The 24,846-nt window shown below is 30.3% G+C and overlaps 1 long non-coding RNA gene across 1 annotated transcript; it reads left to right on the top strand.

Annotated features, from left to right (window-relative positions):
- The first annotated feature begins 6,641 nt into the window (after positions 1–6,641).
- LOC131618505 (uncharacterized) lies at positions 6,642–7,574 on the top strand. Its single transcript, XR_009288871.1, has 2 exons — positions 6,642–7,174; positions 7,238–7,574. It is a non-coding gene; the product is annotated as an uncharacterized LOC131618505 (long non-coding RNA).
- Positions 7,575–24,846: the final 17,272 nt, after the last annotated feature.

Below are 24,846 nucleotides of genomic sequence, written 5' to 3'. Positions count from 1 at the left end.
TTATGGATGTTAAGTCTAAGAGATTAAATTGAAGTACACACCTATTTTATAAACTTGACCACACTTATATACGTATATATTTCAATACATACATATTTTAAATGATGTGCCAATGAAAACAAATAAGAAGGGACAAGTCTTAGTGGGTCAAATTTGGGGTATGACAGTTGCCCCTATTTAATTATTCTTTGATTGAAGGGTGCGAGAGTGCGCAGTTCTCGTACGTTTAGATCGGAGGGTAATTAAATAATGGAAGACCCAAATTTTGACCAGTAAATAGGCATAGATGACGCAGTTAACTTATCCATACCAAGGTTTGTGAATTGACATATTCGTTTCGTTATAAGATTGACACTCATAACCACGAGATACATTTGTCATATGTTTCGCTCCTTCGTTCTGACTTATGAGGTAAGGAATACGAATGTCGGACCTATATTTATAATAGAGCCGAGAATGTTCAATGATGATTATGCATTCTTACCGTGACCTAGGGGGTAAGTGATGCGGGTCCAAACTCTAACTTAGGATTAGTTCATTAGAGTTGGGGGAAACATGAAGAATTAACTTGCTAAAGTCTAGGGACTGATGAAGCAAGCATTCACAGATTCTTATACCATGTTTTAAGGATTAATTTGCTAAAGCCTAGGAGTAGACATAGCAAACATTTGTAGATCCTTATATTCACTTTCTTATCCTAAGAAGTGTGAGTTCAAATTCTATCTGGGATCCGTCCAGGATAGTCGTAGATATATAAAGAATTAACTTACTAAAGCCTAGTAAGCATTCACAGATTCTTATATATTAAGGATTAACTTCATATAACCTAGAGTTTTACATAGCAAGCATTCGTAGATCTTGAATTACGCGTGCAGGATTAACTTGCTAAAAAGGTAGCAAGCATTCTCAGACCCTGATTTATGCGTGCAGGATTAACTTGCTAAATAGGTAACAAGCATTCTCAGAACCTGATTTATGCGTGTAGGATTAACTTACTAAAAAGGTAGCAAGCATTCTCAGATCCTGACTTACGCGTTCAGGATTAACTTGCTAAAAAGGTAGCAAGCATTTTCAGACCCTGATTTTTACATGTAGGATTAACTTACTAAAAAGGTAGCAAGCATTTTCAGACCCTGATTTTTACATGTAGGATTAACTTACTAAAAAGGTAGCAAGCATTCTCAGATCCTGACTTACGCGTTCAGGATTAACTTGCTAAAAAGGTAGCAAGCATTCTCAGGCCCTGATTTATACGTGCAGGATTAACTTGCTAAAAAGGTAGCAAGCATTCTCAGACCCTGATTCATACGTGCAGGATTAACTTGCTGAAAAGGTAGCAAGCATTCTCAGATCCTGATTTATACTTTCTTAACGCAACCTTTAGGGTAAGAAGTATATAAATAGATAACTTGGTGCTGCACATACTATATGTGCAAAGTTATATTGCGGATTCTTAAGTGAATTGTGTTATAAGTATGTATCTGAGTATGTATAATGATTATGCTTGGATATGTATGATAGCGTTCATGTATAATGCTTATGCGTAGTTTGTTTATGAGCGGAGCGAAATAACGTCTTATATAAGACTACCTGAAAAGGTTTTTGGATTGGATATGAAAATTTGTCTTAAAGAAGACTACCTGAAAAGATTCTTTAGAAAGGATAAAATTTGTCTTAAAGAAGACCACCTGGAAAGGCTGAAAGATGTCTTAAAAAAGACTACCTAAAAAGGTTCTTGGAAAGGACGATGAATGTCTTGGAAAAGACTACCTAGAAAGGTTCTTAGAAAAAGGATGTCTTAAAGAAGACTACCTGAAGAGGTTCCTGGAAAGGATGACAATTCGTCTTAAAGAAGACTACTTGAAAAGGTTCCTAGGAAGGATCGTAAGATTTGTCTTAAAGAAGACTACCTAAAAAAGGTGTGATGCAATGTATCAACCAATGTATGTAATGCATGACTTATGTATATTTGTATGATGCTCCAATAATAGGTTGTTGATAACAAAGGCGTAGAGAGGTTACTAATGTAACAAGGTTGTTTGTCATACGATGGTAGGTTGTTATGCTAGCATGATTTCCTGATACTCGTTTTGAAGTCGAAGATCGCAGGCGTAGGAGAGAGATTCAATGGGGATTGTGAAGATATGAGGATAATTTTCCCCTTTGTGGCATGTCTTGCCTAAATTTACTGGGTATTTTCATAGATTTGTTTTGATATGAGCTTGGACGTAGTTTTATTGTTGTATGCACTTAAGATGTCTAGCCCGTTATTTTGATTTTTGAGATACTCCACGCTTTTGACTTAGAATCACTTATCATACGAATTTCATATGCATTGCCCCAATATTTGATAGTTGAAAGGTCTGCCCTCGATCTCCAGGATATGGAGGGCTAACCATGGTGCGTTATTAATTCGGTATGGATTGCCCCAAGTCTTCGAGTCTTTGTACTTGAAGTCGCTTTGAAAAAGACTTGGATCCTACATTAAGATATGAACTTCCTCAATATTTTAATTTTGAAGGATATGCCCCTGGTTGTTATTGCTTCGAGATGTGACCCAAGTTGATTGAATCTTAAAATGAATGCCCCTAGTCAATAGGATCTTTTGATTATGTGCCCCTATAATCATTGGGATTTTGCCCATGATTAGGAGAAATTCTTAGATGTTTTCCCCTAGTTAGAAGCTTCTTGAAATGACTCACCAATGTCAAAATCTCCTTGATGCTAAGTATTGATTTGATAGTAAAGTTGTACGCTTTGAAAAGTAATTCTTAGTTATGTACATGCCATTTTTGAAATTGAAGTTCGTTGTGAAATAGAAATGGATGATTAGAGATGGAAGATGCGAAGAGTCATTAACAAACAATAGGAGTTAGTTTAACCAATTTTATGCCAAGTATGCTTTCAAAGTTAACCTTGCTTCAATTAGGGCGTTTGAATGTTATATCGTGGCCGTGGTTCGTGGTTTAAGAAACAAAGATATAAGGCTCAATTTTTATATAAACCCACCCCATTCTCCTTGATGTTCTCCAATCCTAAAATCCGCTTAATCCAATGAATGCATTCAGTTTGCAAGAGAAGTTTTCGTAGTCGCAGTGATGATAATAAGCATTGATAAAGATTCAAGCGCCAATGAAGAGCATTAATAAGATCCAAGCGTTGACAAGAAGCTTTTGATGATTTTTGAGATGGCAGTCACGAGATTATTCTCCGATTTCCTTTTTTTTAATCCCTTATTTTTCCATGAACCAATTCTTTTGAATTTGCGGTCCATCGGGATGCCCTGATTTTTTGCCTAAGTTTTATTTTTTGACTTAGCGGGCTTTCTTTTCTCGGAATTGTTCTTTTGAAATTTTTCTTTTTTGATTTTGAACGTTGTGACTGCCGTGTTTACTTTGATTATTGTAAGCTTCATCTTCGTTGTTTCCTTGACTTTAGATGATGATTGCGAGAGAATGGGCGTGTTTGAACCTTTGCTTAGATAGACTGATTCTCTTGAGATATGAATGCATCATTGAATTAATCGAAGTCTACCCTGCCCCTGGTTAAGATTAAGGTTTATTTTGAAAAATAGAAACAACTCCAACTTCTGGCTCGAGGGGGTTGACTACGGATTATCTCCTTATTTCTCCACTGTTTAGGATTGAAATAATGCCTTACATCGTCAGCTCGGTCTTACATTGAAAGCATATGTTTAGCAAGATTCAGTTAGTTATTCTCCCTTAAGTTTGTTAATAATTGAAAGTTGCAAGTTGAAATGAAATCAAAGAGTGAAGATGGAAAGTCGTAGTAATGAAGAAGCGAATGAATTATTTCCAAAACGTGCATGAATTTTTATTGAATTACTAATCGAAAGGTACAAAGTTTTACACCAAATACAACTTAGCAACTAGGAATTTACAATTCGAAATGATAAAACCTATTGATCCTAGGGACAATCTCCTTTGTTAATTCAATGCCTTTGTTTTACTTCTTAGTTCTCTGACTTGTAGAAGTAAATGGTGATTTTTTTTACTCTCTTTGGGCATACCAATCTTGTTGATAAGGCAATTGATCTCGATGTAGGGGATCTCCAATGATAATTGAATATGAGGCGTAGGCATGGGCGTGAGCATAGGCGTAGGCATGTAGCTTGCATAGTGAAGGGCAACCTTTTCTCCTTGTAGGACCAATCTCATTTGAATATCCAATGATAAATCTCCTCTCTCCATAGCTTAAGAATCTACTTGAGTTTATTCACGAATTTCGAGAAATCAGCAAGCATATCAAAGATTGGATAAGGGCGAAGGTGGAAATGCAAATGCAAATGTATGAATGTATGAAAATGCGTGGGTACGAGGAAAGAAACCCCTACAGGATAAGTATTATGATATATATATATATATATATATATATATGGAAATCCCTACAAAATAGGGACTATGACACAACGAAGGAAATCCCTATAGGCTAGGGAATGCGTAGAAAAGAATACATGGTGACTATTCAAGATGGTCACCCGATCCCATGAGTTGTTCGCTTCAAATATAATGGCCCTCAAACAAGATATCCGAGGGCGTAGGTTCAAAGTCTCATGAACGGATGACTAGGATTGAATATTGATTGAGGATGTATGGTATGCGAGCATTCAGGGATTCATCAAGAGTCTCCTCATCATGTGGCCATCAAGAGGCCATATGTTGCACATTCGGGGACAGAGGGATGTCCACTTAAACCAAAATCTGAGAGGTCTTATAGACAATGTCAGATTAAAAGGGAATCACTACAGGCTAGGGATTCGGGTTAAGCGAAATAATACCTTACGAGTCTATGGGATGATACTTGTAAGAGATAACCCTACGTGGACTTAGATTTACCACGTAATGCCCCTCTCGGGATGGCTTCCCATGAAGGGTGGGATGATAAAATTACCTTAGTACGTAGGTTCATAAGTTCGTCCTACGTATCTTTTACCCTTCCCAAAGGTGGTTTGAATTCTAAAGGTCTCATGGTGCTCTTTCATACCCTCCGAAACTTTCTGTTTCGTCGGATTTTTTTTGAAAGGACCTTTTTGTCCATGAGGTTCGAATTTTAGGGGTAGGTTCCCAGAGAGATCAGCCAAATTCCGCATCCTACCCTCGACAAGGTCTAGCCTCGTCTAAGATATTTCTCGGAATTCAGCCTACTCTGAGTGGAATTGTCACTAAAGCTCGTAGGCGATTCAAGTCTCCTCTTACTTAATGACAATTCCCACACTTAGATTTATAACATATATATAATCCCACCGACAATTACAATAGAATGATAATTATATATACAAAATGGAAATGACAAAATAATTATATAAATATTAGCAACAAAAAAAATAACAATAAAAACACCAAATAAAATTGAAAACCCTAAGACTAAAGGGTAGGTGAATTAATCGATTTAATTGAGTCTTGATAAAGAATCGTAATCTTTACCAGAATTAATTCGCTCGAGGCGAAGAAATTTTAAAAAAAGGGGACTCACTTTGGTTTTCCAAATGCCTACGTACCTCCTTATTGGAGGATCCGAGTCAACGTAGTTCGGGGTCGATTGAAAAGAGTTATGTTTATTGGAATTAATTCGCTCGATGCGAAGAAATTCGACTTAATTTAATTACCGCATTTTTAGCGGTAGCGTTTGATTATTGCTCTAGGCATAAACCAATTCGCATGCATTTAAATTATCTTGTTTTGAGTAATTGATTGATACGACATCAGGAGTCGACCAATTCGAAGATGCAGAGGATTTGAAATTCACCCATCGTATTATTCGAAAAAAATTGAAATTTATTTGATTTTAAAAAAAAGTGTTTGATTTTATGGTACAAAAATATGCCAATTTAAAGTTAGCGTACGAGTGAATATAAGAGTTGTTGCTAAAAAAATGGATCATGGGCATTAGACCTATATGAATTACTAAGACCATGTGCAATGGGTGTGTTTAGTTGAACTCAACATGCAAAATCTCTTCCAATGGGTGTTTAGAGTAGTGTTGAGTGTGAGGTGGAAGAGAGAGGTGTTGAGAAAACTCAACACAATTGAGTCTGACGCAGGGGGGCACGTGGCTGTTTGTGATTAGCTGGCCAGATTTTTATCCATTTAATACTTTGAACTCAATTATTTCGTTGCAATTTTATTTTTTTTTTACCAAAATTCATGATTTTTTTTCTTTATAAATAGAGACTTGGTTCATTTGATTTGGACACAGAAAAAAAACCAAGTTTTTCACTATTTTAATCTTATTATTATCTTTCTATTAGTGTTTATTTTGAAGTTAAGTGTCTTTTTTTAAAATGAATTTTGTTTTTAAATTTTGTTATTTTAATCTTAAATAAATTTTGTTTTTATTACAAAAAATTTAAAAATAAATTGTTAAGTATTTATTATTTTAATTTAATTTTAATCGACAATTGTAATTTTATGTAATCATAAAAATAAAAATAAATTTTAAATAAGAATATGAAAATAAAAAGTGGTGGGGTAGGGTGTTGAGTGAAAAACTATTGGAGAATGTAAAAGTTGAATGAGTGTTGAATTATTAGATGGAAGAGAGAGAAAATGATGTGGAGTGTTGGGAGTTGAAAAAGTGGGTGTTGAGTGTTGAAACCATTGTAAATGGTCTAATAGAAACGTTAACGGCTAACATAAAGAATTAATTAATAAAAAAATGATGAATAAAAGTACCATGGCATAGTCAAACGTTCCAGCTTCTTCTCACAACCCATTCTCTTCTTTCTTTTTTTTCAATCTTCCTTCTTCTTTCATTCAGTTTCAAACGAAACAAAAATATCCCATGCCGACAAGTTACGCGTCACAAAGATCTGAAAACCACAACATAATAAATCCAGATCAAAGATTAAAAGGTCAGAGAAGGGTACCGTCGAATTCGGAAAAGAGGAAGGATGCATCGTGGAAGAAGAATGATCTGCGACTGCTTGTGAATGGATGGAGTGGATGGCGCGGTTGTACAGATCTGTTAAGGGGTCGTCGGACATGGGTTTGTTCAGCGGTTGAACGGCCGGAGGGGATACACGCGCGAGATTGACGGTGGCGTGTGGGTTGCGGACTTATCGGATTTCGTGGTATTGGTTTCCTTTTTCCAATTTTGTGCTCTGTTCATGAGGTTTCATCAATACCTGTCCATGTAAAGAAAGAGAAAACAGAAGGTTTGTTATTTTAATTAGGAATTCATGAAAAATTGTTGGTTTTGATGTTGTTGCGATTTACAGATGTATAGGTGCGCTGTGGTTGCTGTTCGCGAGCGGTTGGAGATCGGTTGAGGTGGAGAATGCCGGTTTGAGCGGGCGACGGATCTGGTTCGATTCGTGTCGGAGAGTCATCGATACATGGTCCAGCGGCTTTGATTTCACCATCTGTGTTATCTTGTTTTCCTTTCTTTAATTTATGACCGGATCTGCAGCGGCGGTGTTGTTCGTGACTGAGTTGGCACCGATTCAGCTTTCTCTACTTCTTTCTTTTTTTACCTACAACTGAAATTTACATTGTATGGATGCAGTGTGTCTACATATTATAGATTATTGAACATTGTTATTATTGTGTGAATGATGCTGCAATTGTTGTGTTAAGGTTAATGTGTTGTTAGTGAGATTTACATGGTGGTTTATGTAAAAACAATGGTTTAGTTTATGTGATGCTAAGCATGGAATTATTGAGTTTTTTTGAAGAGTTGTCTTTGTGAACGTTATAAAAAGAAGTTTATACAGGTTATGAATGATAACAAGTTGCGATCGTTTAAAAGAAATAGTGTCGTTAACGCGCGAATGTTTTGTATACGCAGTGAATGGAAATTGTGTCAGTTGATTATAAGGATTAGTAAAATAATAATTATAATTATCTATAATCTATAACAATATATATCTATAACAATATATAAAGAGGATACACTTTTTGGGCTGGCTCTTTTTATGTTCCAAATTTATCCTTACTCAATTACAATATTTTCAAAAAACCTTAAAATATGTAAGTTAAGAAAACTGCTCCCACATCATAACACGGTTGTAGTTCTGAAAATAGGGATTGAATAAAACTGTCACAAAACTTAATATTCGTAAATAAATAAATAAAAATAAATAGTTCAACCTAATTGGTAACTGTTCAAAATAAAACTGCTTCTACAATTTTAAGTGAAAATAATTTCTCATATTGTATATTCTATAACAATATATAAAGAGGATACACCTTTTTGGGCTGGCTCTTTTTATGTTCCAAATTTATCCTTACTCAATTACAATATTTTCAAAAAGCTGTAAAATATGTAAGTTAAGAAAACTGCTCCCACATCATAACACGGTTGTAGTTCTAAAAATAGGGATTAAATAAAACTGTCACAAAACTTAATATTCGTAAATAAATAAATAAAAATAAATAGTTCAACCTAATTGGTAACCGTTCAAAATAAAACTACTTCTACAATTTTAAGTGAAAATAATTTCTCATATTGTATATGATAGAGATGGAATTTGGTTACTAAAATTTTAGAACAGAAAAAAGAAAGTACTGGGCAACGATGATAAAGAGAGAACATAAAAGGTTGGTACCTTATTCTTCTACTATGTAGACAATCATCATCACTCTCTTTTATGATACGTAGACAACAATATTTTCACATTCTATTCTAACCATCATCAATCTCTTTCCCTTGAAATTCTCTTGATATTTTAAAACTCACTATTCTCTATTTAAAAACTCACCATTCTCTATTCTAATCATCCTTTATTTCTTTTTTTATTCTGTTTACTTTTTATTTTTTTTCTTTGATTTGTGATATAGTTTGATTCTTTTTTCTTTATTTGTATTTTTAAGAGGAATGTCTAGGGAAGGAGTTGCATACATTTTTTTGCCACTCCTTATTATTATTTTTTTTAAAAATTTTCTATTATTATAAATGTTTCCATTTTTTTTAATTAATTTTGTATTTTTATATTTTTAAAGTTTGAAGGATGATGAAGAGAAACACAAATTTAAGGGAGAAGCTACTATCGTAGATGACTATGGAAGACACTGATGGTCATCAATAAAGAAAAAAGGCCGGTCAACAAACTAAGAACCAATGTGAGATGGAAGTTAGTCCTATAAATTTTAAGTGAGAGTTAAGTTTTCTTTTAGGTGACTTATCTCCCATTGTTTTGAGTTTTATTATATCACAAAAAAAGAGTTGTTAATTTGGATCTTCCTTTCATTTATGACGTTTAAAATAGTTTAAAGTTATATTATATATAACTATGTATAAAAGGAATAAATGATTTTGGTCTACACCCTTTTTTTTTCTATTTTATCTTTCACATGTATTATTATTTTAAAAAAACAATTGTCTAACTGCATTTACACGTATTAAAACAGTTTTAAGAAAAAATAGTCGAACATGAGTGTGTAATTTAAAATTTATTACACAAATAATTTAAATTAAAATTATATAATAATTATTATATACTAAAGTTAAAGTTAAATAAAGATTAATTATTATACATTGTCATTGTCACTGTAAAATATTGTACACGCATCACAACTATTCATAAATAATACTTATATGATTAGTGAAAAATTCAAACATCTAAATTTCAATTTAACGATTATAATTTATTGACGGTGTAATTTTTCCATATTTCAATTAAATCCAATAAAATATAAGTGAAGTACATGATTTCTCCTTTTTTTTCTTCACTTTATCAATTTGCATGAATCAAAACTGTTATTATATAACTTTCTCATGTACAATTACTTTTATGTGTGTGAGAGTAAAATCAAAATAGGAGCCAAAATAAATATGTACATACTAATTACAAATAATTTTTTGCTTGCACCTAAAAAAAATAAAAAAGATAAATATGAGAGTGCATATCTTATAAAATAAGAAATTTAAATTATAATCAAATTAAAATAAAATAATATGTTTGATTTACTATATTATTTTATGTAAATAGTTTTAACGCATAAATGTATTAAAAAAATGGACAAACGGGCACGAAAGTAAAATTTGAGAGAGGGCAAAATAACTAACTCTCAATGAGAAAGAGAGTGAGAGAGATATAGGAAGGATTAGAACTTAAGATTAAAAATAATGAGAAATTAGAAGTGAAGCTAAAATATATGAAACACTTTGTTTAACAATCAAGTTCTTAGAAGTACAAAATATTTGGTAAAGTTTAATTATTTCAATTTATCATTTGTTATGTTAAATTGGTCTCGAGAGCATTTTTTTATAGTGTTAATTACTCGGACTTTGTTATTAAATTACTTAAATATGTTGAGAGTGAATGTTATCAATATTTTATTTTTATTTTTAATAACTATGTTCAAATAATATTCTTTTTTGAAGGAGACATATGTGAAAAACATAATAAAATACATTCAACACATTTGTGAAATAAAAAAACCGGATAGACAAGCACATGAGTTAAAAATAAACGTGTATAATTAACTCTTATTTAATATATACCTATTTATTTAATATATTATTTTTAATTATATTACAAATTTTATTTAATCAATATTTTAAATTAAGATCAAAATAAAATAAAAGAATATATTTATGTTTTGACGCTGTGCACATTTTTAAAAGCGGACAAACGGGCACGAGAGTGCCCGTTTAAACGCTAGTAATTATAATAATATTCCTGAGTAATAATCACAATAATAATAAAAATTATTAGAATTAATTTATGATAATAATAAATGTTAGTAATAATTAATAATTAACAATAATATAAAATATTAGTGAAAATAATAATTAATAACAATAATAATAAATGTTAGTAGCAATAATAATAATAACAAAAACAAGTTAGTAGCACTAATAGAAAAAGAAAATTTGTTAATAGCAGTAATTATTAAAAAAAATATATAAATGGCGATATTTAAAATATGAACAAAATAATATAATAAAAAAACATTAAAAAAATCTCAAATAAAAACCTAAAGAATAAACTAGGGTGGACCTAATTTTTTTTTTAAAAAAGTCCCCAGCAGAGTCGCCAGCTGTGGCAACCTGCCTAAATATTAGAGCCGCCACCCTTTTTATTTAAAGAAAAAAGGGTAAAACTTTTAAATTAAAGAAAAACTAAGATTTTGGGTAAGTAGGTTAATTAGGCAAAGGGAAGGTGTTAGACACCCTTTGTCTTCCTTGTACTCAAGGGACCCATTTAATCTTTACGTTTAGGTTTTTATTATATATTATATAAAAAAAATTATTAAATATTAGCCAAAAGGGCAAAACCTCAAAGGTTTTGATAAGGTCATTGTCAGATCGAGACAACAATGACCATGGCTAAGCCAAATACAACAAAGTCAAATACAGCTAAAATAAAACAAAAGTATAACAAACCTTAAAGGTTTTGCTAGGGCCATTGTCAGATCAAGACAACAATAGCCCAAATGCCAAAGGCATGTAAACGAAATTGTAATAAAAAAATAAAGGCCTCAAAGCATCATCATTGGCCAAAAAACCATTAAAAGGTAAAAACATTATAAAGAATTAAAATTCAATAGATAATCATCGGCTAAAAGCTTTAAAAAAGGTTTTATTTTTTAAAAGGGAGCCTCATAGATAATCATCGGCCAAAAGGTTTGAATTTGAGATTGAGTTTGAAAAGGGGAAAGGGTTTGTCGGCGGTTGTCAGTTAATTGTACGTAGAACTTGCAAGCCTTATTTCTTGCCAATTGTGCTATGTTATTTATTTGAAATAAAAACCCAATTGAAAGCATATAAAAGACGAGCTAATATTTATTATTTAAAAATATATAATTAATTTAAAAATAAATTATTATATTTTTAAACAAATAAGTACAAAAATACAAAACATTGTAAATAAACCAATGAAGTTTATAAAACTCAAGTTTAAAAACAATTTTGAATTTTGAGATTAGGCCTCATATTTTATGAATAATAAGCCCAATTAAATACACACTTTTACTTAATGTATACTCCTATTTTTATAATAACACCTAATGACCTCACATCTTATGGATGTTAAGTCTAAGAGATTAAATTGAAGTACACACCTATTTTATAAACTTGATCACACTTATATACGTATATATTTCAATACATACATATTTTAAATGATGTGCCAATGAAAACAAATAAGAAGGGACAAGTCTTAGTGGGTCAAATTTGGGGTATGACACCTATGGGCTGGCTCTTTTTATGTTCCAAATTTATCCTTACTCAATTACAATATTTTCAAAAAACCTTAAAATATGTAAGTTAAGAAAACTGCTCCCACATCATAACACGGTTGTAGTTCTGAAAATAGGGATTGAATAAAACTGTCACAAAACTTAATATTCGTAAATAAATAAATAAAAATAAATAGTTCAACCTAATTGGTAACTGTTCAAAATAAAACTGCTTCTACAATTTTAAGTGAAAATAATTTCTCATATTGTATATTCTATAACAATATATAAAGAGGATACACCTTTTTGGGCTGGCTCTTTTTATGTTCCAAATTTATCCTTACTCAATTACAATATTTTCAAAAAGCTGTAAAATATGTAAGTTAAGAAAACTGCTCCCACATCATAACACGGTTGTAGTTCTAAAAATAGGGATTAAATAAAACTGTCACAAAACTTAATATTCGTAAATAAATAAATAAAAATAAATAGTTCAACCTAATTGGTAACCGTTCAAAATAAAACTACTTCTACAATTTTAAGTGAAAATAATTTCTCATATTGTATATGATAGAGATGGAATTTGGTTACTAAAATTTTAGAACAGAAAAAAGAAAGTACTGGGCAACGATGATAAAGAGAGAACATAAAAGGTTGGTACCTTATTCTTCTACTATGTAGACAATCATCATCACTCTCTTTTATGATACGTAGACAACAATATTTTCACATTCTATTCTAACCATCATCAATCTCTTTCCCTTGAAATTCTCTTGATATTTTAAAACTCACTATTCTCTATTTAAAAACTCACCATTCTCTATTCTAATCATCCTTTATTTCTTTTTTTATTCTGTTTACTTTTTATTTTTTTTCTTTGATTTGTGATATAGTTTGATTCTTTTTTCTTTATTTGTATTTTTAAGAGGAATGTCTAGGGAAGGAGTTGCATACATTTTTTTGCCACTCCTTATTATTATTTTTTTTAAAAATTTTCTATTATTATAAATGTTTCCATTTTTTTTAATTAATTTTGTATTTTTATATTTTTAAAGTTTGAAGGATGATGAAGAGAAACACAAATTTAAGGGAGAAGCTACTATCGTAGATGACTATGGAAGACACTGATGGTCATCAATAAAGAAAAAAGGCCGGTCAACAAACTAAGAACCAATGTGAGATGGAAGTTAGTCCTATAAATTTTAAGTGAGAGTTAAGTTTTCTTTTAGGTGACTTATCTCCCATTGTTTTGAGTTTTATTATATCACAAAAAAAGAGTTGTTAATTTGGATCTTCCTTTCATTTATGACGTTTAAAATAGTTTAAAGTTATATTATATATAACTATGTATAAAAGGAATAAATGATTTTGGTCTACACCCTTTTTTTTTCTATTTTATCTTTCACATGTATTATTATTTTAAAAAAACAATTGTCTAACTGCATTTACACGTATTAAAACAGTTTTAAGAAAAAATAGTCGAACATGAGTGTGTAATTTAAAATTTATTACACAAATAATTTAAATTAAAATTATATAATAATTATTATATACTAAAGTTAAAGTTAAATAAAGATTAATTATTATACATTGTCATTGTCACTGTAAAATATTGTACACGCATCACAACTATTCATAAATAATACTTATATGATTAGTGAAAAATTCAAACATCTAAATTTCAATTTAACGATTATAATTTATTGACGGTGTAATTTTTCCATATTTCAATTAAATCCAATAAAATATAAGTGAAGTACATGATTTCTCCTTTTTTTTCTTCACTTTATCAATTTGCATGAATCAAAACTGTTATTATATAACTTTCTCATGTACAATTACTTTTATGTGTGTGAGAGTAAAATCAAAATAGGAGCCAAAATAAATATGTACATACTAATTACAAATAATTTTTTGCTTGCACCTAAAAAAAATAAAAAAGATAAATATGAGAGTGCATATCTTATAAAATAAGAAATTTAAATTATAATCAAATTAAAATAAAATAATATGTTTGATTTACTATATTATTTTATGTAAATAGTTTTAACGCATAAATGTATTAAAAAAATGGACAAACGGGCACGAAAGTAAAATTTGAGAGAGGGCAAAATAACTAACTCTCAATGAGAAAGAGAGTGAGAGAGATATAGGAAGGATTAGAACTTAAGATTAAAAATAATGAGAAATTAGAAGTGAAGCTAAAATATATGAAACACTTTGTTTAACAATCAAGTTCTTAGAAGTACAAAATATTTGGTAAAGTTTAATTATTTCAATTTATCATTTGTTATGTTAAATTGGTCTCGAGAGCATTTTTTTATAGTGTTAATTACTCGGACTTTGTTATTAAATTACTTAAATATGTTGAGAGTGAATGTTATCAATATTTTATTTTTATTTTTAATAACTATGTTCAAATAATATTCTTTTTTGAAGGAGACATATGTGAAAAACATAATAAAATACATTCAACACATTTGTGAAATAAAAAAACCGGATAGACAAGCACATGAGTTAAAAATAAACGTGTATAATTAACTCTTATTTAATATATACCTATTTATTTAATATATTATTTTTAATTATATTACAAATTTTATTTAATCAATATTTTAAATTAAGATCAAAATAAAATAAAAGAATATATTTATGTTTTGACGCTGTGCACATTTTTAAAAGCGGACAAACGGGCACGAGAGTGCCCGTTTAAACGCTAGTAATTATAATAATATTCCTGAGTAATAATCACAATAATAATAAAAATTATTAGAATTAATTTATGATAATAATAAATGTTAGTAATAATTAATAATTAACAATAATATAAAATATTAGTGAAAATAATAATTAATAACAATAATAATAAATGTTAGTAGCAATAATAATAATAACAAAAACAAGTTAGTAGCACTAATAGAAAAAGAAAATTTGTTAATAGCAGTAATTATTAAAAAAAATATATAAATGGCGATATTTAAAATATGAACAAAATAATATAATAAAAAAACATTAAAAAAATCTCAAATAAAAACCTAAAGAATAAACTAGGGTGGACCTAATTTTTTTTTTTAAAAAAGTCCCCAGCAGAGTCGCCAGCTGTGGCAACCTGCCTAAATATTAGAGCCGCCACCCTTTATTTAAAGAAAAAAGGGTAAAACTTTTAAATTAAAGAAAAACTAAGATTTTGGGTAAGTAGGTTAATTAGGCAAAGGGAAGGTGTTAGACACCCTTTGTCTTCCTTGTACTCAAGGGACCCATTTAATCTTTACGTTTAGGTTTTTATTATATATTATATAAAAAAAATTATTAAATATTAGCCAAAAGGGCAAAACCTCAAAGGTTTTGATAAGGTCATTGTCAGATCGAGACAACAATGACCATGGCTAAGCCAAATACAACAAAGTCAAATACAGTTAAAATAAAACAAAAGTATAACAAACCTTAAAGGTTTTGCTAGGGCCATTGTCAGATCAAGACAACAATAGCCCAAATGCCAAAGGCATGTAAACGAAATTGTAATAAAAAAATAAAGGCCTCAAAGCATCATCATTGGCCAAAAAACCATTAAAAGGTAAAAACATTATAAAGAATTAAAATTCAATAGATAATCATCGGCTAAAAGCTTTAAAAAAGGTTTTATTTTTTAAAAGGGAGCCTCATAGATAATCATCGGCCAAAAGGTTTGAATTTGAGATTGAGTTTGAAAAGGGGAAAGGGTTTGTCGGCGGTTGTCAGTTAATTGTACGTAGAACTTGCAAGCCTTATTTCTTGCCAATTGTGCTATGTTATTTATTTGAAATAAAAACCCAATTGAAAGCATATAAAAGACGAGCTAATATTTATTATTTAAAAATATATAATTAATTTAAAAATAAATTATTATATTTTTAAACAAATAAGTACAAAAATACAAAACATTGTAAATAAACCAATGAAGTTTATAAAACTCAAGTTTAAAAACAATTTTGAATTTTGAGATTAGGCCTCATATTTTATGAATAATAAGCCCAATTAAATACACACTTTTACTTAATGTATATCCTATTTTTATAATAACACCTAATGACCTCACATCTTATGGATGTTAAGTCTAAGAGATTAAATTGAAGTACACACCTATTTTATAAACTTGATCACACTTATATACGTATATATTTCAATACATACATATTTTAAATGATGTGCCAATGAAAACAAATAAGAAGGGACAAGTCTTAGTGGGTCAAATTTGGGGTATGACACCTATGGGCTGGCTCTTTTTATGTTCCAAATTTATCCTTACTCAATTACAATATTTTCAAAAAACCTTAAAATATGTAAGTTAAGAAAACTGCTCCCACATCATAACACGGTTGTAGTTCTGAAAATAGGGATTGAATAAAACTGTCACAAAACTTAATATTCGTAAATAAATAAATAAAAATAAATAGTTCAACCTAATTGGTAACTGTTCAAAATAAAACTGCTTCTACAATTTTAAGTGAAAATAATTTCTCATATTGTATATTCTATAACAATATATAAAGAGGATACACCTTTTTGGGCTGGCTCTTTTTATGTTCCAAATTTATCCTTACTCAATTACAATATTTTCAAAAAGCTGTAAAATATGTAAGTTAAGAAAACTGCTCCCACATCATAACACGGTTGTAGTTCTAAAAATAGGGATTAAATAAAACTGTCACAAAACTTAATATTCGTAAATAAATAAATAAAAATAAATAGTTCAACCTAATTGGTAACCGTTCAAAATAAAACTACTTCTACAATTTTAAGTGAAAATAATTTCTCATATTGTATATGATAGAGATGGAATTTGGTTACTAAAATTTTAGAACAGAAAAAAGAAAGTACTGGGCAACGATGATAAAGAGAGAACATAAAAGGTTGGTACCTTATTCTTCTACTATGTAGACAATCATCATCACTCTCTTTTATGATACGTAGACAACAATATTTTCACATTCTATTCTAACCATCATCAATCTCTTTCCCTTGAAATTCTCTTGATATTTTAAAACTCACTATTCTCTATTTAAAAACTCACCATTCTCTATTCTAATCATCCTTTATTTCTTTTTTTATTCTGTTTACTTTTTATTTTTTTTCTTTGATTTGTGATATAGTTTGATTCTTTTTTCTTTATTTGTATTTTTAAGAGGAATGTCTAGGGAAGGAGTTGCATACATTTTTTTGCCACTCCTTATTATTATTTTTTTTAAAAATTTTCTATTATTATAAATGTTTCCATTTTTTTTAATTAATTTTGTATTTTTATATTTTTAAAGTTTGAAGGATGATGAAGAGAAACACAAATTTAAGGGAGAAGCTACTATCGTAGATGACTATGGAAGACACTGATGGTCATCAATAAAGAAAAAAGGCCGGTCAACAAACTAAGAACCAATGTGAGATGGAAGTTAGTCCTATAAATTTTAAGTGAGAGTTAAGTTTTCTTTTAGGTGACTTATCTCCCATTGTTTTGAGTTTTATTATATCACAAAAAAAGAGTTGTTAATTTGGATCTTCCTTTCATTTATGACGTTTAAAATAGTTTAAAGTTATATTATATATAACTATGTATAAAAGGAATAAATGATTTTGGTCTACACCCTTTTTTTTTCTATTTTATCTTTCACATGTATTATTATTTTAAAAAAACAATTGTCTAACTGCATTTACACGTATTAAAACAGTTTTAAGAAAAAATAGTCGAACATGAGTGTGTAATTTAAAATTTATTACACAAATAATTTAAATTAAAATTATATAATAATTATTATATACTAAAGTTAAAGTTAAATAAAGATTAATTATTATACATTGTCATTGTCACTGTAAAATATTGTACACGCATCACAACTATTCATAAATAATACTTATATGATTAGTGAAAAATTCAAACATCTAAATTTCAATTTAACGATTATAATTTATTGACGGTGTAATTTTTCCATATTTCAATTAAATCCAATAAAATATAAGTGAAGTACATGATTTCTCCTTTTTTTTCTTCACTTTATCAATTTGCATGAATCAAAACTGTTATTATATAACTTTCTCATGTACAATTACTTTTATGTGTGTGAGAGTAAAATCAAAATAGGAGCCAAAATAAATATGTACATACTAATTACAAATAATTTTTTGCTTGCACCTAAAAAAAATAAAAAAGATAAATATGAGAGTGCATATCTTATAAAATAAGAAATTTAAATTATAATCAAATTAAAATAAAATAATATGTTTGATTTACTATATTATTTTATGTAAATAGTTTTAACGCATAAATGTATTAAAAAAATGGACAAACGGGCACGAAAGTAAAATTTGAGAGAGGGCAAAATAACTAACTCTCAATGAGAAAGAGAGTGAGAGAGATATAGGAAGGATTAGAACTTAAGATTAAAAATAATGAGAAATTAGAAGTGAAGCTAAAATATATGAAACACTTTGTTTAACAATCAAGTTCTTAGAAGTACAAAATATTTGGTAAAGTTTAATTATTTCAATTTATCATTTGTTATGTTAAATTGGTCTCGAGAGCATTTTTTTATAGTGTTAATTACTCGGACTTTGTTATTAAATTACTTAAATATGTTGAGAGTGAATGTTATCAATATTTTATTTTTATTTTTAATAACTATGTTCAAATAATATTCTTTTTTGAAGGAGACATATGTGAAAAACATAATAAAATACATTCAACACATTTGTGAAATAAAAAAACCGGATAGACAAGCACATGAGTTAAAAATAAACGTGTATAATTAACTCTTATTTAATATATACCTATTTATTTAATATATTATTTTTAATTATATTACAAATTTTATTTAATCAATATTTTAAATTAAGATCAAAATAAAATAAAAGAATATATTTATGTTTTGACGCTGTGCACATTTTTAAAAGCGGACAAACGGGCACGAGAGTGCCCGTTTAAACGCTAGTAATTATAATAATATTCCTGAGTAATAATCACAATAATAATAAAAATTATTAGAATTAATTTATGATAATAATAAATGTTAGTAATAATTAATAATTAACAATAATATAAAATATTAGTGAAAATAATAATTAATAACAATAATAATAAATGTTAGTAGCAATAATAATAATAACAAAAACAAGTTAGTAGCACTAATAGAAAAAGAAAATTTGTTAATAGCAGTAATTATTAAAAAAAATATATAAATGGCGATATTTAAAATATGAACAAAATAATATAATAAAAAAACATTAAAAAAATCTCAAATAAAAACCTAAAGAATAAACTAGGGTGGACCTAATTTTTTTTTTAAAAAAGTCCCCAGCAGAGTCGCCAGCTGTGGCAACCTGCCTAAATATTAGAGCCGCCACCCTTTATTTAAAGAAAAAAGGGTAAAACTTTTAAATTAAAGAAAAACTAAGATTTTGGGTAAGTAGGTTAATTAGGCAAAGGGAAGGTGTTAGACACCATTTGTCTTCCTTGTACTCAAGGGACCCATTTAATCTTTACGTTTAGGTTTTTATTATATATTATATAAAAAAAATTATTAAATATTAGCCAAAAGGGCAAAACCTCAAAGGTTTTGATAAGGTCATTGTCAGATCGAGACAACAATGACCATGGCTAAGCCAAATACAACAAAGTCAAATACAGCTAAAATAAAACAAAAGTATAACAAACCTTAAAGGTTTTGCTAGGGCCATTGTCAGATCAAGACAACAATAGCCCAAATGCCAAAGGCATGTAAACGAAATTGTAATAAAAAAATAAAGGCCTCAAAGCATCATCATTGGCCAAAAAACCATTAAAAGGTAAAAACATTATAAAGAATTAAAATTCAATAGATAATCATCGGCTAAAAGCTTTAAAAAAGGTTTTATTTTTTAAAAGGGAGCCTCATAGATAATCATCGGCCAAAAGGTTTGAATTTGAGATTGAGTTTGAAAAGGGGAAAGGGTTTGTCGGCGGTTGTCAGTTAATTGTACGTAGAACTTGCAAGCCTTATTTCTTGCCAATTGTGCTATGTTATTTATTTGAAATAAAAACCCAATTGAAAGCATATAAAAGACGAGCTAATATTTATTATTTAAAAATATATAATTAATTTAAAAATAAATTATTATATTTTTAAACAAATAAGTACAAAAATACAAAACATTGTAAATAAACCAATGAAGTTTATAAAACTCAAGTTTAAAAACAATTTTGAATTTTGAGATTAGGCCTCATATTTTATGAATAATAAGCCCAATTAAATACACACTTTTACTTAATGTATACTCCTATTTTTATAATAACACCTAATGACCTCACATCTTATGGATGTTAAGTCTAAGAGATTAAATTGAAGTACACACCTATTTTATAAACTTGATCACACTTATATACGTATATATTTCAATACATACATATTTTAAATGATGTGCCAATGAAAACAAATAAGAAGGGACAAGTCTTAGTGGGTCAAATTTGGGGTATGACACCTATTTTTCTATCATAAGAATAAATAGAGAAAATACTATTTAGTTGTAATGGAACTAAATGGCAAAATGGATATTAAGACTTAGTTGAAGGGCAATTGTGACATTTCACTCACCATAAGTTCTAAGACCTCGTTTGTTTTCCCTTTGGTTCCAAAAACCATATTTTTGTCAGTAGAAGAAGGATAGAAACGTGGAAGGAAGTGGAAGAGAAAGAAAACCACTCCAAGAACTCCAATCCTTGCATGTCCAAGAATCTGTCCCGAAGTTCTGATTCTCGTCCAAATCTCCCTTGCTCCAGCTCTACTTCGTTCATATAAGGTGAGTCCCTAGATAGAAAATGGGGTTTTGATCCATTTGGGATTTTTGGGGTTTAGGGATTTGAGAAAGAATGCATGAAATCTTTGTTAATAACATGTTGTGGTGTTAAATTGTGCTTACCTATGTTGTATTCTGGTCGTATACACCCTTATTTCGTGCATGCAGGTGGTTTCAGGGGGTTAAGGTACCCCAGGGCAGAACTGGTGAGCTCTGGGTTTTTCTGCATCTGCTATGGTCCGCTAAGCGGGCTAAGGCCGCTAAGCGGATGCTGAGTGTTTTCCAGAAATTCGCGATCCCGCTAAGCGGACCTAGTTCGCTAAGCGGAGGATGCTGTTTGTGAAAATAAATTATCGCGAGTCCGCTAAGCGGTCAGGAGCCGCTAAGCGGAAGATGCTCTTTGCATAATTCTGTTTTCTCCCCTAGAGTGCAGTCTGGTCCCATAGTCGGAACCGAACTCATCCCTATTCAATTATGCGTACCTGTTGATGATATGCGACACTGTTAAGGATTAAATTTCAATACTTCCTTTTGAATATTCAAAAATTGTGAATTATGCATAATTTGAATGTAATGGTGTAACTACTATTACTTGTTCCATAATGCCTCATGAATGCAATGTGATGGAACATGGAAATATGTTGATATCCAAATGTTTTGGTAAAACATTCGGATTGGTTTGTCTTATGACCTCACGCTTGTTGTGTGTACGTATGCTAGAATCGAAGTGGCCGGGGGCTAGGTTGGAATGTATCTCTGGCCATGGAGTCAAGGTATCTTCCTGGACCATGGGGTCCGTAGAATAGTCCGATGATGTGATCAAAGGTCGCGCACCTGAGCTACCGTTGAAGTGTGCTCGTGAGTGCCGTACGGGGCTTTTTATTCACTTGGCGTTAACACACTTGCATGCTCGGTATGGTGGGGTTATGTGGCCATGTAAGCTAATACATAATGATGAAACTCACCTCTAGTGCAGTCATGTAGACTAATACCAGGCTTTCACCCGATGGGATCATGCGTCTAGGCGGCGGTTTGTACTCGGCGTAACCCACTTGCGTGAAGAAGGTTAATGGGACGATGACGCCACCTATGCTAAAGTCATCTCGCGGCCATTTCGGCTCGTGCGAACCCAATTAACCATCTTACAGTGAGCTTGTACAAGTCCCTTGACAATAGGCATGAGTGTACTCATCGAGGGTGCGTTCGTTCTATAATCTAGCCGAGGTATTTTTATTACACTTCTTGATTCCCCGTATATGGATACGGGTTTTGCATACTTGTTTGTGATATACTTGTGTATTTGAACAAGACGAGTCCATTGGTGGATGAATCATTTAATTGCTCCGTATTTGTACTGGATGTGAGGATAACCCGAATCCATAGTGGATTCATTTTATTAAGCATGTACCCTTTAGATCCGAGTGGACTAATAGGATAGGCGGACTCACTGAGATTTAGTAATCTCATTCCATTCCAATTATTTTCTTTTCAGGTGGTTCGTGGCAAGATCGTAGTAAGGGCAAGATGGATTAGTTCTTTTGACGATGCTTGTTGGATCTTTCTTTTAGTTCTTTTATCGTGCATTTTAGTTCTTGTATTATGGGCATGTACTCTTGTGACGTACTAATATTTTGGCCATGACACTTTCTGCTTCTGTATTTTGTACTTCTATTTCCGCTGTGAATATTATGTAATTGTTGTCTTATGAACCATATTTAATACTTTATGCATATTATTCTAGACAAATATGCGTGGGGTTTTACAATATTTAATATTTCATAAAAAACTTTTTTTATTAAGTTTTATTTTACAAAATAACTCTATAAACATGTTACTCTCTATTTAAATTCTCTTTTCATCATCATCATTATTATTATTATTATTATTATTATTATTATTATTATTGTTATTATTATTATAATAGTTGTCTGTAGTTTGAAATAGAAAATCCAGGTATATATTAAGTATTTTACAAGAAAGATTGATATACTAGTTTATTTTTATTATTAAATCGTATGGTTATTATTAAAAGTTCTCAGTTCTCACTTATTAAGAATACTATAATTAGAAAAAGTTAAATATAATTAAAGATAATAAAGTCATATTTAAAGTTTCAAGTTTCAGTTAACGAAACGAATTTTCTTCCGTTCTTCTTTTCAAGGGCCTTTAGAATGCAAATCTGCAGTATCAAAATTTAAATATATTTTTATTTATTTAAACTGATCAAACAATTTATAAGAAAATCTTAAAACTTGAAATTATAACAATTAGATTTATATCCATTTTAAATCAATTCAAAAAAGGGCTATTGCTGAGTCAATTAAACTCAAATATCTATAAGTAGTTGTAAAAATATTTTATAAATACCAATTTGATATAATGTGATTGAATGCATATGTTAAAAAATTTACAACGTTAATGTAGAGTTAAAATGAATAGAAAAAAACTTATACTAAAACAACAAACTTTATGTAATAAAAACAACAACGATAATAATGGTATTTATATTATGTCAATACTCTTGTACCATAAAGTTTAGTTGGGTAAATACACATTATCTAATTATGGAACAATAGGTTACTTTTCTATAATAATTTAATTTCAAAAATAATTTCATAAAAATTTGGCTTCAAAATATGAGTACCCATTCAAAACTTACTAAAACTTACTAGTACTTAAGAATTTACCTTTATTTATTTTTTATTAAAACCTTTATATTAATGTATGATAAATTTTACATTAATGCATTTATGCTCTCAAAAAAGATTAAAGCGATCATTATCGATAGTCCCATGTAACCAAAAGTAATAAGATAGAGACTCTCAAAAACCTTACCTGCTTCTACCCCTGCTTCTTCTATCTCAGCCCCTGCTTCTTCTAGCTCGGGGTTTCCATTTTCTTCAAAGCTTTTGCATAGGAAAACCGTCAAGGAGAATACGACCACAGTGCTGGAAAAGACTCCTGTGAGGGCAAGGTGTTGTTTTCATGACGTCAAAACATTGTGAATCAACTGCAACTAAAATAGAATCTCAAAAACCAAGCTAATGCAATCAACACAGGTATCTTTGGCCACAAGACATTAATAGGTCGACTAATGGAAGCAATAGGTCGACCTATTACAAGGTGATTCTGAAAGATTCTAAGTAAAGAGTGAATGCGTCGACGCATTACATGCATAGGTCGACGCATGGAACTTGGAGCTTATCTCGGGTATGCGCACGCTGACCCTTCAGGTCGACGCATCAGCTTTTGAACCTCAAATTGCGTCGACGCATGGATGGAGCTGGTCGACACACAGGACTTTGGGGAACTCACGGGAATGCGCACGCCGACCCTTCAGGTCGACGCAAGTGTCACACATCCCTCTTTCTCAGGTGCAACAGATTGAATAGGTCGACCTATACTGAGAGCAGGTCGACCTGTCGCTAATAAATCCTGTTTTCTGCTGTTTTCAAGTTGGCTTATACATTGTAGGTGTTATAAATACTCAAGTGATCATTCTCAGGAAAACCAACAAGAAACATGAAATATAGACTCAACATCTTCTCATCTTCAACCTTTCGCTTATTGATCGAGAATCACACATAATCATCTTTCTCGATCGAAGTAAGGAACGTGTGTTGATAAGGTTCGACGGTTGAGTTTGTCTTGTTTCGGATTCGACGGTAGACATTCATCTTGTTCGAGTGAAGAGTGTTGAGGGTGTTTCTTGTATAAAACCTTAGGGTTTTTCCTTCCTCAATAAAGATTTTGTTCGAAGGTTTTTGACGATCGATTCGCTTTGGTAATCAATTCAGCCGTGCATAAGGGTTTGAGAGATTGAAGTTCTACTCAACAAATTTGCTACAACCGGAGGATTGAGAAAGGAACGATCGGGGTCTTGATCTTGAGGATCTAAGACATTGAC

Source organism: Vicia villosa, linkage group LG7, assembly GCF_029867415.1.
Source record: "Vicia villosa cultivar HV-30 ecotype Madison, WI linkage group LG7, Vvil1.0, whole genome shotgun sequence".
NCBI classification, from domain to species: Eukaryota; Viridiplantae; Streptophyta; class Magnoliopsida; order Fabales; family Fabaceae; genus Vicia; species Vicia villosa.
This window is presented reverse-complemented; position numbering and strand designations above follow the sequence as displayed.